Source organism: Furipterus horrens, unplaced genomic scaffold (assembly GCF_987537825.1).
Source record: "Furipterus horrens unplaced genomic scaffold, mFurHor1.1.pri manual_scaffold_15, whole genome shotgun sequence".
Lineage (NCBI taxonomy): Eukaryota > Metazoa > Chordata > Mammalia > Chiroptera > Furipteridae > Furipterus > Furipterus horrens.
In genome coordinates, this window is record NW_028327185.1 from 8486731 (window position 1) to 8500098 (window position 13368).

A 13368-nucleotide genomic window follows, 5' to 3' on the forward strand; every position below is an offset into this window, starting at 1 on the left:
TCTTCCTCCGTCTAACTGACTTCACTGCCAGTCATGTCCTCAGAGTTCATCCTTCTTTTAATGGCTGAATAATATTCCATTTTGTGTATATATATATATATATATATATATATATATATATATACATATACTATAACTTTACCCATTCGTCCATCAATGGACACACTTAAGTGGCTTTTATTATTCTATTGTGATTAATGCTGCAATAAACATGGGAGTGTATCTCTTTCCTTTGAGATCCTGATTTCATTTCCTTTGGATATAGTCCCAGACGTGGGATTGTCAGATGACATGGTGGTTCTATTTTTAATTTTCTGTGGAACTTTTCTACTGTTTTCCACAGTGGCTGCCCCCAATTTACATTCCCACTGACAGTCCACATCCTCAGCGACACTTGCTCTCTCGTGGCGTTTTGAGAACAGCCGTTCTGACAGGCGCGAGGTGACATCGCACTGTGGTTTCGGTTTGCATGTCCCCGATGGTGAGTGATGTCAGGCATCTTCCCATGTGCCTGCTGGCCATCTTTATGTCATTTGGGAAAGGTAGATTTGAACGCTTAGATGACTCCCACGCACAGGTATCTAACAGAAAGGAGGCTAGAGGAGACGGAAGCTCAGGGCGGAGACCAATTACCGGAGAGACGTAGGATGCTAACGTGGATGGTACTTAGATCCATGGGACAGAAGGTGGTAACCCAGAGAGAGCGAGAAGCTAAAGAAGAAAAACAGCCACCACGGAGCCGTGGGCCATCCAGCATGAAGAGCTTGCAGGAAAGGAGGAGCCAGCAAAGGCATCTGAGAAGGACTTGCTCACTAAGGGTTGGAGGGGACCCAACCAAAGGAGGAAAACTTTGTTTTGAAACTTCCTGCAAATCCCTGTGCTTACCCTCAAACTCTCCAATGCAAATATGTGTACTTACTTTGAGGACCACAAAGGAGTAGGGGGAGGGATTGGAACAAAACCCCAGAGACTTATTTAAGTCTCTAAAGTTTCTGTGAATGACAAATTGGGGTTAAAACACCATATTTGAATGATTTAAGTGTAAATGAGCAGAGACATATGGATTATATTTCCTTCCAATTGCATATGAGTTTAACAATTAAGCACAAAAGGGCGCTTGGAGCAAAAGGCTTACTGGGGCTTTATCAAATCCCAACTAGAAGGTCCGTGGTTAGAGTCAGCAGGGGAAGCTAAGAGCACAGGTTGCCATGAGGAATGGAACCTGGATTGTACTGTAGCCCACCCCCTCCCCCTGTTTTTCCAGGTCTCTCTCTCTGCCTCTCTCCCTCTCTCTGGGCTGCTTTTGTCTGGCTCCCCGGTCTTCCTCCCCCACCCGTCTCTGTGTCTCGGCTCCCATCTGGGTGCTCATGGACAGCTTGAAAGCACATTTCCCAGCTGCCTAGAAGCAACAGCCAGAGTTCTCTTCGTTTGTAGAATTCCACCAACGATTTCCAACTGGAGGGGAGGAGAAATCAGTAGCAGGTGTTGCGGCTCTTCAGGGAGAGTGTTGTTTATTATGGCTACTCTCTAAAGAAATATTAGGACTCGTGCTACAGGGGAGAATATATTGCTTCATATGATTTTGCATTATTTCTTCCTCCAGCTTTTCTCCTCTTTCCTTGACCCTCAACTTGCTCTTTGCTAGCCAAGCTGGATGCAAAAGAAAAGCCATTTTCCTTTTGTTATTAAGCATGGCTGAGGAATGTGTTCATAACTTAGTTCAAGGCTGTCTGATTATGAAATTATATAACGGTTATGGAACTGAGCGTGGGCTGTGGGCAGGGTGTTTCCCCTCGTTTTCAGGGCCTTTGAAGAAGCAGTACTGGGGTCTGGGATGAGAGGGTGGACCGAAGCCAAAACGAAGTGGGTTTATTTTTTATTCCTATCATTGTTTGAAAGTGGAAGGCTTTTACCGTCAAAAGAAATACTATAATCTTTATAGTATAATCTTTATAATATTTCAGAGGACTACCCTAGGCAATTAGGGAAACCTGGGCAGGCTGGAAAGTGTGAGCAGAGGGAAGTGGGAGAGGCAAACGTTGACCCTGACCTCGCTAGGGCTCTATGGTGATGGGAGCCATGGCATTCGGGAGGCCAGGGTTCTTAATAGGGCACAGGAATGGTGAGTGATTTTGTTGGTTAAGAAGCATCCAGTTGAATAAATTTCAGCGGTTTTATACAGTTGTGTAGCTACCACTAGAGTCAATATATAGAACAGGTCTTTGATATCAAAAAGTGTCCTCCTGTCCTGTTCCATACCCACCCTGATCCCCAGTCCTAGCAACCAAAGACCTGCCTTTATCACCGGGGTTGGCCTATTTTTAGAGTTACGTATAAATGGAACTGCAGAATATATTATTATTATTATTATTATTATTATTATTATTATTATTATTATTATTGGATTTCTTCGCTTAGCGTAAAGATTTTGAGACTCTCCATGTTGTGGCAAGTTCCTTTTTATTCCTGCATGGTATTCCAGGGAATGAATATACATCCTATCATCGGTTGATGGATATTTGGGTTGTTTTCACTTGGGGCTATTATGAATAATACTGTTATACACAGTCTTTTAAAAGTCCTTGAGTGGACATGTGTTTTTATTTCTCTTCAGTAAAAACCAAGGAGGAGCCGGCACATGTTTCACTTTGTAAGATCCTGTCAAACAGTTTTACAAAATGGTACCATTTTACATTCCATCGAAGTTCTATTTGCTGCACATCCTTACCCGTCCTTGTGATTTCCAGTCCTATATAGCTTAGCCGCTTAGGAGGCGTGTGGTGGCAGCTCACTGTGGCCGTTTCTTCTTCTTTATTATGGCAAAATGTGCATAACATAAAGCTTGGCATTTGGACTTTGTTTTAAGTGTATGTTTGGTGGCATTAGGTACAGTCTGTGTTGTGCGACCATTACCACGATCCATTTCCAGAACTTTCTTTTCCTCATTCCAAGGAGAGACTCTGTACCCAGTAAGAAATAGCCCCTTGTCCCACCTCCCCCAGCCCTGGTAACCTCCATTCTTCCTTCTGTCCCATGTCAGTGGGATCACACAGTGCCTAGCCCTTTGCATCTGGCTTCTTTCACTTGGACAGTGTTTTCGAGGTCCACCATGTTGTAGCCTGTACCAGAATTTTTCTTTCTTTTCTTTCTTTTTTAAAAATTTATTTTATTTTATTTATTTGTTTTTAGAGAGAAGGGAAAGGAGAAAGAGAGGGAGAGAAACATCAATGTGCGGTTGCCTCTCACGCTCCCCGAATTGAGGACCTGGTGTGCAACCCAGGCATGTGTACTGACTGGGAATCGAACCAGCGACAGTTGGTTCGCAGGCTAATGCTCAATCCACTGAGCCACAGCAGCCAGGAGAATTTTCCTTTCTTTTGAAAGCTGAATCGTATTCTGTATATATATCCAGATTTCATTTACCTCTTCGTCTTCATTTTTTGGATGAACATTTGGGTTGTTTTGACTTGTGTGAATAATGTTGCTCTGAACATTGGTATGTAAATATCTGATTCCTGTTTTTGATGTTTTGATGTTATATGTGGAATTGTTGGGTCAAACAGTAATTCTGTTTAACTTTTGGAGGATCCTCCAGACTGTTCCACAGTAGCTGTCCTGTCCCATCAGCAATGCATGAGGGTTCCAGTTTCTCTACATCCTCACTATTTTCTTTCTTTCTTCTTCTTTTTTTTTTTTTTTGATAATAGCCATCCTCATTGGTATGAAGTGGTATGTTATTATGGTTTCAATTTGCATTTCCCTAATGACTAATGATGCTCAGTATCTTTTCATGCCCTTACTGGTCATTTATATGTCTTCCTGGAAAAACATCTCTTCGAGTCCTCTGCCTATTTTTTGGTTTGGCATGCAGATCTGGCCTCCTTCTGTGGGCTGTGGTTCCAATGGCAAGTTCACTTCAGAACCTCTGCCTGGTGCCTTTAATTGTTTCCAAGGGTTATAATTGTATTTAGTGGGGAAGAGCAGAGAGAAACAAGTCTACACCATCTTCCTTGGACCAGAAGTCCCTGACTGATGTTGTAGACAGAATGGCTAACAATAAATGGATTATTTGTTAAGCGAATTTTCTTCAGGAAGTGAATGCTTGGTGGGCACATATAAATTTCCAAATTATTTATTGAGTTTGCTCATAGCAAATGGATGTTAAAAAACACACCACTCTCCCCAAATCTGCTTTTATGCAGGCATTGATCTGCAGTGAGAACAGAACTGACACATAGCAGGTCTCAGTAAATAATTGTTCAGTGAAAGAAATAGTGGATGGAAATGAAAGAATCTCTCCCCCAACTTCATGTGATAATTCAGATGGTCGAGTAAGGGCTGGATGATGTAGAATGAATATGACATACATTTTGCTGGATTTGCCTAATGATTGATTTTCCTGATTCTGGGCATGGAAGAAGTCCCCTATGTATCTATAAATAATACAGCAGCAGAACACCTGAATTTTGATAAATGAATGAAGAAGATAGATCCAGAGTGCATGCAGAAGACATTGAGGAAAACTTGTGGTTTGGTGGATTGGCCCACTTGGGTCAAACCATAGTGTGCATTACCAGTCACTTCGGGATGACCCGAATCTAGCTGTTAAGAGGCTCCTTCATCAGCTGGAGCTCCTGTCGTCTGGAGATGCAGAGAAGCAGGGGTGGTAGGTGCCTTTTTATCTGACGGATGGAGGGCGGTGTTCAGACAGATCGCCCCTTTTCAAGAGAGGACCCTGGAGGAAGATGAGACTGCTCCCCTAAACCCCAAGCTCTCATGTTCCTCTCCTCTCAGTGTACCCCAATAACTCCCTTCCCTTCTGAGGACCAGAGCTCTGGGGACATCTGAGAGGTCACTGCTCTTGGTCCCCGTAAGGCCCTCTTTTCCCTCTTCACAGCCTGGCCGGTGTGTCACTGCCTGACAAGCGGATGAGCCGCAGTCCTGCCCTGCATGGACACTGCTGCCGGTCGCTGTGACTCTCCCACCCCGGGGAGACAGCTGGGTTACCAGGGCACGTCCCATGGCCCTGGCCCCGGTGCCCAGCAGCAGGCCGTAGCCAGAGGCCCAGTCTCTCTGCATTCCATGGCTGATGAGCTCCAGCACAGGGAGGCAGAAGCACCGGCCCAGGCCTCTGTCTCCAGACTTCAAACACGCACAGCAGATGCGCCTGGTGTTGGTTAAGGGCCATTTGCAATTGCAGCTCCGGGTTTCAGCTGCACTTTTTATGTTTCGCATTACCTACTTTCCCGCCCCCCGCCAGGCCCGGGAGATGGATTGTGCAGGCGGGCAGACGCGGGCTGCGGGGCCTCCGTGGGAGGTGGGGGCCGGCCTTCACCTTGCACGTGGCCAGCTCTTGTATGTGAGGAGCAACACGTGACTCCTTCTTGGTTAGACACTGGGCTGCTTTATCTGTCACGGCACTGGGCAGGCCTGAGCCGTGAGCGCTTGGTCCCCTGTCCCCTTCCAACCAGGAGCGCATTTGGGGACTCTACAGTCTCCACCCCGGGGAGAGAGGAATGTATTGTGCAAAGCTGGGATTCCATTTAGAAACTTCTCCATTAGCAGGGCTGACCAGAAACATCTCTCAGAGATGAAATCCACACTGTGGGTTCTTCAGTCCCTCGTAGTCAGGAAAAGCTGGCAACTGCTTATGGGTCTCCCCCGAGAAGGAGGGGTGCTGAGTCTGAGAGTGAGCTGCCCAGTGAGCCAGTGGGCGGGCCCATTGGTGGAAGCATAAGGTCTTTCCTTAGGCTCCTCCCCGACCTACCTGTATCACCTTCTAAAGTTTTGGCATTAAGAGTTTTTATTGCATGCAAGCCCCCCAAGGAGAGATGTAATTTTGAGAATTAATTCTTATAAAAGGCACCCTTGGATTCTAAGGAGCTGTGGGGAGAATAGGAGAGGGAGGAGGAAGAGGAGGGGGATGGGGAGGTAGCTACAGCATCAATATGGTTCCTTTTGTTAAAGAAACAATATTACTCGAAGATTTATTTTTCCACTTTGAAAATTTTGTTTTAAAAAGTCATGATATACAGACATAGGGGGTCACATGGAAAACCCACCTTCACCTCAGTGCCAAAATAGGATCCCTCAGATTTTTAGACTTGAGGTGAGGCTGCTATGTGCTCTGGCCCCTGAAGAGCAGTCACTGTGCTCAGTGAGAGGACACACCAGGAGCATCGAAGGCCCACTGGAGGGGTGGGGTCCCTGTGAGGCCAATGGGGACTGGAGGGAGGAAGGGGGACCCACGGCCAAGGGGAATCAAGCCCTAATAAAGATTGGGTAAATCATGAGGGTAAGCTCACTAAAAGCTTATCCCCAAGATTGGGTGTCTAGAAATGCGCTGGGTGTCTCAGAACCCAGCGAATGGTTCTGAGTCCATTCTTCCGCTGTAAAAACATCGGGACTCATCAAACCGTGGTCCATCCAGGACAACAGTGGCGTTTTAGCCACACCTTACCTCTCCTTCCTTAACCTCAAAGGCAAGGAGGCCAGGAAAGCCATTTTAGAGACAAGAAAACTGAGTTTAAGGGGGTTCACAGTCTTGTCTAAAGTGCCCTGGGTCAGAGCAGAGACCGTCATCCCAGTTCCCTTGCGTTTTGAACACTCGGTCCACTGGGCTGCATGGCCTTCCCACTAGAAGTGTCCGGTAATGCACCTCCACAGCAGGTGGATTAGTGCGTCTCTCACTTACGAAGATGGAAAGATGGACTGGTACCGAGAATGCAGTGGAGAGTCCAGAAATGCTGGTATCTGCTTACTTGGCACGGGGCAATGCAAGATGCTTGTGGCTCCGGTCCCAGCCACGGCCGAAAGGAACTTCAGCTTTCAAAGCTAGATTTGCCTTACGTCTAAGGCCTGAGGAAGAGCTAAAATCTTTGAAGGAGCCTCTTTTGTCGCCAACATTCCGCTAGTTTTTCCATTTTACTCCATAACATGTCCTGATTTTTTTTTCTAATATAGAAATTTCAAAGCAGAAAAAATTGAATAATATTGATTTTTTTTTCCAAACTCCCTCTCTGGGGCCTTTGTATGTGAGATAAGCAGCCATTGACATTTGGGAAGAATAGAAGAACAGCATAGTGACTTCTGACCCTTGGAAACGACCGGGAAGTTCTCTTGGGGGCCCTGTGTGCTGCCAGGGATGGCTGTGTTGGGGAAAAGCAGATGCGTTTCCGTGCTGTGCGCTGTCCAGGGGTAGAATGCTCCTCCTCCCTCCCGCCTCTGTGGTGACAGTCATGGTGGGATGCCCATCTCTGCAGAGCCACCAGCCTGAGGTCCTACTACCAACCCACGTGACAACAGTGCTTCAAGTAGAAATCGAGGACCTGGGTGCAATGTCCCAGCAGAATGTAGTTCCAAACTCAGCTCTGCTGATTTCCAACCCAGTCCTGCCTGCGTATGATTTTATGGCCCACTGAGATTTAAAGTGAAGTCAGCAGACAGACCAGCTGAGCCTTAAGAAATGCTCTGGCCTCCAAAGCAACTTCTGAGGCTCAATCTCCAAATGAAGAAATGCTTCTTTGTTAGAAACAAACTTCCCTGCTGGAAGGAGTCCTTGACTTGAATGCAGGTATAACATGCTTTGAAGACGGATCTGCCTTGCCTGTCTGCCTCTTATTTACATGGAGGTCAATCTGTTGCTCTTTTCTAGGTCAGAGGCTGCCTGATAGGTTTTTCATGAGGCTCCTTTGAACCAATGAACACTTCTCTGGCTCATTGACATTTTTTTTTTTTTTTTTCACTTAACATGCACTTATTTGAAAAACAAATCTTGACATGTTTGCCATGAGGCTTGCTGCCTATAAAACCGTCTGTTTGCAAAGCCCCTCTCAGGGTCCCCTGCAGGTGCCAGGGCTCTGCAGCTGTGGCAGTTACACACGGTGAGTTTAGGGAACGGAATGGACTTCAGATCAAGATGACCGAAGAGATACACTTTACAACTCGAGCCGAAGCTGATGTTAAAAATTAAAAGGCCTTTATAGATGGGATTTGTTTCCCCCCTGAGCCTTCTAAACCACGAAGACGGCCTGCAGCAGCCCCGCATTGGGGACTTTTTGCATGGCCCTGCTCCCTGGAAAACCAGAGGCGCAACACACTTGCCCCAGTTGGGTTTGGAACAAGGAAGGGAGAGGATTACTGGGAGGGCTGCAGCGGGGGTCTGACGCCTTGCCAGAGAAGCTAGATGGCTGTTCCAAGTTGGTTTTGGCAGTCATTGATGTCACCTGCATTTCCAAGCTTCTTTGTGACTGATATTCTCCTAAGGTGACAGGTCTGACAAATGTCACAGCTAATGAGGTAACACGAGTTCTGGCTGTCATTCAAAGTAGACCAAATAAACATAGAGCAGACAGTTCCCTCGCAGTGTAGACGGTTTAAACTTGAAGTCAACGGAGAAGGATGCTCCAGCAAAACTGAAGGGGCGGTCCCCCTGCGGCGGGAGCCCTGCTTTGTTGCCACGATGAAGGACTTCTCCACTTTAGCAGCCTGTGGCTGTCGCGCCGTTCCCTAGTTGTCGGACCTCTCGGTGTACACATGCTCTTTCCTGATGATCCGGTCACAACTGCGGCTAAAATAAACATGACGAGCAATCTAAAAACATTTCATCCTGAGAGGCAGATGTGAAGAACTCGTGTCCTTCGTTTCAAATACTTTAATCCTTTAAACCAGTGGTTCTCAACCTTCCTAATGCCGTGACCCTTGAATACAGTTCCTCATGTTGTGGTGACCCCCAACCATAACTAAAGCATCGTGATGAATCACAAAAACAATATGTAATTATAGATGTGTTTTCCGATGGTCTTAGGCGACCCCTGTGAAAGGGTCGTTCGACCCCCAAAGGGGTCACGACCCACAGGTTGAGAACCGCTGCTTTAAACTAACCTTTTTGAAAATAAATACCCCTTACTGAGAAATAAGGCCACTAAGTCACCATGTGGCCCAAGAAACAAGCTCATCTTTAATGTTCTAATAGTAGCATTCCGAAATTCTTTACAGTGTTCTATGAGCCATCACCCACCAGTGCAGAGCTCGTGGGGCTGCTGTTCCCAGAGTGTGTCATGGCCGTGGGACGTGCTCTCTCCAGCAGCCTCGCTGGCAAAGGTCAGTAAGGGGAGCTTTCTGCTTTCAATGGCACGTCTCTTGAAGACCCTGTGCAAGGTCTTTGAAGATTTGCACGTTTAGCAGCAGTGAAACAGAGAGAAATGAAATGTTTGTTTGTTTTTTTGAAAAAAGGGCTCAGTGGCTAAACTCCCAGGAACAAGCAAGTCTGGATCTTGAGCCCAAATTTCCTCCAAGGGCTTTGAAGTTTGTTTCAATCTGTGACATTCTGGTAATGGTCTAAATTTGCTCCTCCACATCTGGTGGAGATAATTACAACAATAAATGGTATGGAGATGTCCATTTGTTCATGTCTCATTCATTAATTCAAGACAGTTTTGTGGAGAGCCTATGGGATACAAGAAAATGGTCTCAGCTCTTCCAGGAATAGAGATATAAGGTCATCCTTGCCCTCGAAGATCTTATTCTGTATTTGGGAGGAGAGGATCCCTAAGTACCTAATAGTACAATAATATGTGTTTCGCTGTATCCAATCCAGAGATGGAAAGATGAGTGATGGTGTATTTTGGGGACTGATCTAATGTCATAATAGGGTTTGCATTACAGCTAAAGAGTATGTTGGGGTTCTGTGTCTGAAAAGGTCAGGAGGTGTGGGAAGGTAGTCAAAGTAAAGGCACAACATGAATGAAAAGTATGAAGGTGGGGGAAATGCTAAGCCAGTTTGGAAACAGGAAAAAATTGAATTGTATTAAATTATAGGATGTCTGTAGGAGAGTCGTTAAGGGATGAGAGCTGTACTTTGATGCCAATATTATAGAAAGTATTAGATGTCAGGTGGACGTTATTAGGTGGATTTAATTCCTCAGCCAAAATATGGGCAGGACCTTTGAAAGACTGTGTAAGAACAGGAGGGAAATAGTAAACTCCTGTCTCAAAAAGAACTTACTTACTCCAGAGACAACTTCTACCCTTTCGTGGACCTGGATCACTCTGCCAATTCAACCAGTGGGGTCACTAAGTCACACCTCCCTTCTCTTGAACCTTCATTTATGCAGAATGAATGATAGTCCAGCTCTTCCTACTAAAGGAGGCCACGTCCCTTCTTCCTTCCACCACATTCATTCATGATTGTGAGTTCACCTTCACAAGTGCAGCTTCTACTGACACTCTGCCCCTCCACTACCCCCATCTCCAGACAAAGTCATGGGCACTCACGAGAAGGACGTGTCCAAGGTTTACAGAGCTAGTAAGTGGTAGACCAAGAGACTCTCCAATTAGAAAACTATGATGCCCTTGGATTACCCAAGACAGTGACATCCCCACTGGTCCCATAATCTGTCTTCTTTGATTCATTGTGTCATTGATTAATTTAACAAATATTTACTAAGCAGTTAAGCTGCAGAACTGGGTTAAGGGCCAAGGATATACTATCGAACTAGATGGACTTAATTTCCTCTCACAAGGGTACGAGAGGCCATTTGGAAAGGCAGACAGAAGAGTACTTCCTGCCAATCTCCAGCTGCCAGAGATCCAGTGCACCCTCTGGGGCAAGCATGGCGGACCAGTCCCCTCTGTTTCTCTCCTTCCCCTCACAGCCAGTCCCACTGGAATTCCCTTCTTGGAGTTTGCCGGCTTTTGGACTCCTTCCCATACAATGAGATACTCTGGACCTTTCTCAATGTCATCCGTTAATTAATCTGAAACACGAATACTGATAGTAGCAGAATGGGAGATGCAGTGAGTGTGCTTCTCTGGATATTTTAGGCTGATCAAAGTGGAAATTTAAAGATGGCAACTTGAGAATTTAGCAATGTTTAGGTGAGTTCGAGTGGGCAGAGTCAAGCTCCTCCTATGGTGTTTTTGCAGATTTAGAGAGAAGCGAACTGAAAGGAACGTTGGGGAGCCACATAAAGAGACTTCACTGAGGCTAGAGAGTGTCCCCCTGAAAGGAGAGCTGGTGGCCCTGTGGTTACCCATGGGAAAATAAAAGATAAAACAAAGCTACTAAATGATCATTTATTTTTGTAAAAGGGGTAAATCCTGACGTTCCTACCAACATAAAATGAACAAGTGTGAAAGATCTTATTAATTCATTAATTAATGAGGGAATGAGTTAGGTGTTAAAAACTTGTTCAGAGAAAAATATAAAGAGTAGGCACATGTTTAGGCAGTCTGGGAGGCTGGAATGGGTACGTGTAATAGATACAAAATTGGCTGATGGCACGGAGCAAGGTTGTATCAGTTGCACCTCCATGGGACAAAGCTCACTTGGATTTCTTTTGGTAAGTTACATTAATACCATTTTTTGAAAACTTTTAGAATGGGGGAGGGGAAACAAAGGGGGAAAATTTGGGACAACTGTAATAGCATAAACAGTAAAATATAATAATAAAAAAAAAGAAAAGAAAAAAATAGCTCAAAGACCATGAAAAATGCAGACCTCATAGAATCATAAACCTGGAAGGGTATACTAGACAAAGCCTAGTTTTCCACTGAAAAGCTGCTCAGTAATCTTTTTGGTCCCTTGAAAAGCCTTTCACAATTTTTCCTGACTGATTCTTACTGTCTTCTAACGGTTTGGTGGTTCAGTTACGTTTGGACGTGGGATCCTTCTCTGCGTTGGGTGACCCATGTGCAATGTAATGAGGAGCATCAGCCATGGCTCTAGGAAAAGACATTTAAGTATGCAATGAATGGATACAAACAAGTTCAACTGCGGTGCCATCTGTGTGCCCCCCAAGGTTGAGTTGAAGCAGAGGAGAAGCGGCGTTCCTTGTTTGAGTGATAATGCCCCCCTTGAGGAGTCAGGAATTGGCCTCCTCTTAACATGGAGTTAACTCATTAATTAACGAGGGGCCTCCAACAGGACTGGAAGCATGAGAGTGCTAGGCAGTAGAGCTGGTAGACAAGGACTAGAAGACGTGGTCCCCGAAGGAAGAACAAACAGAATGAAGCAGGAAGCAGCAGCGTCTCAAGTACTACGCTGTGCCTTGTGGTGGGCATTTGCGGGGAGAGAACAGAGCGCTACGGTACTGAGGGCAATTTGTTCACATGTGGGGAACGGGAACCGAATCAAGGAGGCCGCATTGGCACACAGGGATAATTGACTGTGGGCACATGTGACAACCAGATTTCTGAGTCTGACATATAATAAGCTAAATATGGAACCCATTATTACATAATTATGTTATTATTAGACAACAGAACTAGCAAAATGTTGCCATGGTTCATCGATAAGGCTATGACACGTAAGTAATAATAAACACCTACATCCCTGTAGCGTTTGGTTCGTGGATTTTCTCATTACCCCTAGATGTATGTACCGTTATTTCTGTCCTTCAGCGGAAGAACTGAAGTTAGAGGCAGCACTTAACTGGCCCTCCTCTCTACCACCAGCCAGTCTTTCTATTCTGCTGCCCTGGGCATATCCAGTATGGATCGCTGTGTGGAACTGGAGGCCAGGCAAGGAGGCCAAAACACAGGAAATCAAGACCAACCCACAAAATGTATGACTATGTCCTCAGGAAACCGGAAAGCTGGGGAAACTAGCGCGTACCTTGTGGCTGAAATGATGAATGACAAGTAATGGCCCCAGGAGGCCCTAATGGGAGGTGCAAACTTCTTGGGAGGATTGGCTATGTAAGTTACACTGGCTTTCCCGCGTATTCTTTCCAACAAGCCTATAATTATCTCTGTTTTTCAGACGTGGAAATTGAAGCATAGAGATGTTAGCGGAGTTTCCAAGGTCCACACCTTGTAAATGGCAGAGCTGGGACTGGAACCCAGGTCTTTCAGATTCTAACATCTGCCACTATTCGCTCTTCTGCCCTGTACACACAATGCCGTAAAAGTGATTGTGGTTAATTAGGGCTTTTTCAGGTCTGAAAGGAGTGTCTGAAGGAATTTGAAAAAAATCTTCTTTGGGAATAAAGTCAATAATTAGGTCCATAGTTTGTCTGACAATATTAGTACTTCGAAGTCGTTTAAAGATTTAAAGCAAAGTGAATCTTAAAAGAATCTTCCATCTTAAAAGAATACTCATGGTGTTTTAAAATCACAGTAGCTGTCATGGTAGGTCAAGGTTACAGGTGGGGAAAGAATGGTATGATTTAGTAGAAACTCTGTATTATATAAAGTTTTGAAATAAATTGGGTATTACTTGAGTTACTAGCCAGGAGATAGGTAATAAATAATACTAATATGGGTGCTATTGAGTCAAATAAGACAATGAAATCATTACTATTCATAATCAACTATGTTGCATGAAGACTATGAAAGCTGGGGAAAGACTTCTTGATTTCTCAAGCA

At 45.1% G+C, this 13368-nt stretch overlaps 1 long non-coding RNA gene across 1 annotated transcript in view; it reads left to right on the forward strand.

The window, feature by feature from the left end:
• Positions 1-379: 379 nt before the first annotated feature.
• LOC149992349 (uncharacterized) overlaps positions 380-13368 on the forward strand; it is a 47176-nt gene continuing 34187 nt past the window's right edge. Inside the window, exon 1 of the long non-coding RNA XR_016508335.1 lies at positions 380-481. This is a non-coding gene — a long non-coding RNA (uncharacterized LOC149992349). The remainder of the gene's footprint in view (positions 482-13368) is intronic.